At 39.5% G+C, this 4,693-nt stretch overlaps 1 protein-coding gene across 2 annotated transcripts in view; it reads right to left on the bottom strand.

Annotated features, from left to right (window-relative positions):
* Positions 1–4,693, bottom strand: part of NT5C3A (5'-nucleotidase, cytosolic IIIA) — a 91,766-nt gene that overhangs the window by 61,201 nt on the left and 25,872 nt on the right. The gene's annotated exons all lie outside the window — the stretch shown is intronic.

Here is a 4,693-nt window from a genome sequence, read left to right as displayed (position 1 = left end):
TGGGGCTCCCCTACGCGTGGTACGCTCTTGTGTGGCATGGCACTCCTTGTGCACATCAGCACTGTGCGTGGGCCAGCTCCACAAGGGTCAAGGAGGTCCTGGGTTTGAACTGTGGACCTCCCATGTGGTAGGCGGATGCTCTAACTGTTGAGCCAACTCTGTTTCCCTGGACTTAATATTAACACTTGCTCCCCACATTCAGTTTCTTGATGCTAATTTACACAGTTACCAAACTGTACTAAATGCATTCCAGATCATATTACTTACTACTTTTTAAAAAAATACAAAGTGTCCTTTAACAAATTAATTACAAACACTTTACACCAATAATCAAGACATTATACAATAAGGTTTCAACAGTTTAAAAAAATTTTATATTGAAGTATACCACTTATACATGAACATGTATAAACAATAAGTGTACAGAAAAGATTGTGAACTTACAAAATAAACACGCATAACATCATAGAGGAGTCCCATACAACACCCCTCCACCAACACCTTGCATTGTTGTGAAACATTTGTTACAAAATATGCAAGAACATCATCAAAATATTACTACGAAGTATAGTCCCTATCTTACATTTGGTATATTTTTCTACAAATCCACCCTATTTTTGAAAAATATATTTTTATTACAGAGGTTGTGTACTTACAAAACAATCATGCACATGTGTAGAATTCCCAAACAAGACCTCTTCACCAACACATCACATTGTGGTGGAATATTTCTTACAGATTATGAGATAATATCATCTATTACCACCAACCATGGTCCATAGCATACATTTGGCATACTTCTTCCATACCCCCCATTATCAACACAGTACATCTTTGGCATTGATGCAACAATATTATAGATTGCTGTTAACCACAGTCCATAGGTCACACCAACTGTATTTTTCCCATGCTTCTCCACATTCCCACCATTCTGCAATAGTGATGTGCATCCATTCTACTTCACAGAAGGACACTCTTACATCTGTATCATCAACCACAATTCTCATCCACCTTTGGGTTCACTATGTTATTCAGTCCCTAGATTATTCTTTAGCTTTCTTTAGTTGATATTTACTTCACCAGACTACACTTTTCAGTCACAATCCCACTTATAAATCAGCAGATACTCACTATAATGTGTTATCATCAACTCTATCCATTTCTACATTTTTGTTAATTAAAACTTCTACATACATTAAGCATCAGTAGTTCTTCTCAACCCTTCCCTTATCTCAACCCTTCCTTATACTCTAGGTTTTAACTCCATGCATTTATTCTCTGTATTTATTTCATATTAGTGAGACCATGCAATATTTGTCTTTTTGTGTCTGGCTTACTTCACTTAGCATAATGTCTTCAAGAGTCATCCATGTTATTATATGTGTCCCAATTTCATTTCTTCTTACTGCAGCATAGTATTCCATTGTGTGTATATATATACTACATTTTGCTTATCCATTCATTGGTTGATGGGCACTTGGGTTGTTTCCATCTTTTGGCAATTGTGAATAACGTCACTAAGAACATTGGTTTGCAGATGTCTGTTCATGTCATAGCTTTTAGTTCTTCTGGGTATATTTCTAGTAGAGGAATTGCTGGATCATAATGCAATCCTATATTTGGCTTCCTGAAGAACCACCAAACTGTCTTCCATAGAGGCTGCACCATTTTACAATTCCAACAGTGAAGGAGTGTTCCTATTTCACCATATCCTCTCCAGCACTGATTGTTGTCTGTTTTTCTAAATAATGGCCATTCTACACAGTGTTAGATGATATCTCATTTTTGTTTTGATTTGCATTTCCCTAATAGCTAGTGATAATGAACATTTTGTCATGTGCTTTTTACCCATTTGTATTTCCTCTTTGGAGAAATGTCTATTTAAATCTTTTGTCCATTTTTTGAATTGGATTGCTTTCTCTTTTATTGTTGAGTTGTATGATCTCTTCATATAGAATGGAACTCAAACCCTTATCAGATACGTGGTTTCTAAATATTTTCTCCAATTGAGTGGGCTGCCTTTTTACCATCTTGATGAAAGTGATTCTTTGTTGTTGTTGTTTTTTGTTTTTTAAAATTTCTCTCCCCTCCACCCCGACCCCCACTTGTCTGCTTTCTGTGTCCATTCGCTGTGTATTCTTCTGTGATCGCTTCTATCCTTATCAGCGGCAGCAGTAATCTGTGTTTCTTTGTGGTGCATCATCTTGTTGTGTCAGCTCTCTGTGTGTGCAGTGCCATTCTTAGGCAAGCTGCACTTTCTTTCGCGCTGGGCAGCTTCCTTACGGGGCGCACTCCTTGCGCATGGGGCTCCCCTACACAGGGGATACCCCTGTGTGGCACAGCACTCCTTGCACGCATCTGCACTGAGCATGGGCCAGCTCCACACAGGTCAAGGAGGCCCGGGGTTTGAACTGTGGACTTCCCATGTGGTAAGCGTACGCCCTATCCATTGGGCCAAGTCCACCTCCCAGAAAGTGATTCTTTGAATCATAGAAGTGTTTTAAGTTTGAGGAGGTCCCATTTATCCATGTTTTCTTTTGTTGCTTGGGCTTTTGGTGTAAGGTTTAAGAATCCACCACCTACCACCAGGTCTTGAGCATGTTTCCCTACATTTTCTTCTGGGAGCTTTATGTTTTTTTGCTTTTATATTTATTTATTTATTTATTTATTTATTTTTAAAGATTTATTTATTTATTTAATTTCTCCCCCTCCCCTGGTTGTCTGTTCTCTGTGTCTATTTGCTGCGTCTTGTTTCTTTGTTCGCTTCTGTTGTCGTCAGCGGCACGGGAAGTGTGGGCGGCGCCATTCCTGGGCAGGCTGCTCTTTCTTTTCGCGCTGGGCGGCTCTCCTCATGGGCGCACTCCTTGCGCGTGGGGCTCCCCCACGCGGGGGACACCCTTGCGTGGCACGGCACTCCTTGCGCGCATCAGCGCTGCGCATAGGCCAGCTCCACACGGGTCAAGGAGGCCCGGGGTTTGAACCGCGGACCTCCCATATGGTAGACGGACGCCCTAACCACTGGGCCAAAGTCCGTTTCCCTGCTTTTATATTTAGGTCTCTGATCCATTTTGAGTTAGTTTTCTTTTTTTGCCATTTTTTCTTAATTTTCAAAATTTCTATTTCGAGTTAATTTTTGTATAAAGTATAAGATAGGGGGCTTCTTTCTTTCTTTTGGTCATAGATATCCAGTTCTCCCAACACCATTTGTTGAACAGACTGTTCTGTCCCAGCTTGGTGGGTTTGACAGGCCTGTCAAAAATCACTTGGCCATAGATGTGAGGGTGTGCTTCTGAACCATCAATTAGGTTCTATTGGTATATGTATCAATTTTTATGCCAATACCATGCTGTTTTTATCACTGTAGCGAGGTATATTAGTCAGCCAAAGGAGTGCTGATGCAAAATACCAGAAATCGTTTGGTTTTTATAAAGGGTATTTATTTGGGGTAGGAGCTTACAGATACAAGGCCATGAAGCTTAAGTTACTTCCCTCACCAAAGTCTATTTTCATGTGTTGAAGCAAAATGACTGCTGACATCTGCGAGGGTTCAGGTTTCCTGGGTTCCTCTGGGCTCAGCACCTCTGTTTTCTCCACAAGCTCAGCTGTTGACTATGAGGCTCTCTAGGCTTTGCCTCTCTCCACAAGGTCAGCTGTAGACTATTAGGCGAACGGCTCTGCTCTTTCCCTGGGGTTCTAGCTTCAGCATCAAACTCCAACGTCAAAACTCCAACATTAAAAGCCCTCAACTCTGTCCTTTGCCATGTCTTTTATCTGTGAGTCCCCACCCTTTGGTGCCCTACTGGCACAAGACGTTTATATGATTACTTAATCAAGCAAACCTCTGAATCCACTATAATCTAATATGCCCAGAGGAAAAGATAAGTTCACAAACATAATCCAATATTTCTTTTTGGAATTCATCAATAATATCAAACTGTTACACTAGGTAATATGACTTAAAGTTCAGAAGTGAGATCCTCCATTTTCACTTTTGCTTTTTAAGATGTTTTTGGGTATTTGGGGCCTCTTACCCATCCAGATAAATTTGATAATTGTGTTTTCCATTTGTTTAAAAACTGCTGGTAGAATTTTTATTGGGATTGCATTGAATCTTTGTATCAATTTGGGTAGAATTGACATCTTAATGCTATTTAGTCTTCCAATCCATGAGCATGGAATGTTCTTCCAATTATTTAGGTCTTTTTAAATTTCTTTTAGCAATGCATTGTGGTTTTCTGAATGAAAGTGCTTTATATCCTTTGATTCTTTTAGTTGCTATTATAAATGGAATTTTTTCTTGACTTCCTCCTCAGAATGTGCATCTCAATTGTATAGAAACACCACTGATTTTTGTGTATTGATCTTGTATCCTGACACTCTAGTGAAATTGTTTATTAGCTCTAGCAGCTTTGTTGTAGATTTTTCCGGACTTTCTAGATATAGGATCATATCATCTGTGAACAGTCAAAGTTTTACTTCTTCCTTTCCTATTTAGATGCCTCTTATTCTTTTTTCTTTCCTCATTGGTCTAGCTAGAACCTCTAGCACTATATTGAACAACAGTGGTGACAGTCGATATCCTTGTCTTAGGCCTGATCTCAAAAAGGTCCCAACAAACTTTTTAAAATGTTGTTTTTGATTAACCAGTTTTGGATGAAAAGTTGAAGTCTACCTTCTCAATCTCCAAGTCCAC

This window comes from Dasypus novemcinctus, chromosome 5 (genome assembly GCF_030445035.2).
Source record: "Dasypus novemcinctus isolate mDasNov1 chromosome 5, mDasNov1.1.hap2, whole genome shotgun sequence".
Classification (NCBI taxonomy): Eukaryota; Metazoa; Chordata; class Mammalia; order Cingulata; family Dasypodidae; genus Dasypus; species Dasypus novemcinctus.
Note: the sequence above shows the minus strand (reverse complement) of the source record. Positions and strands in the feature narration are given on the sequence as shown.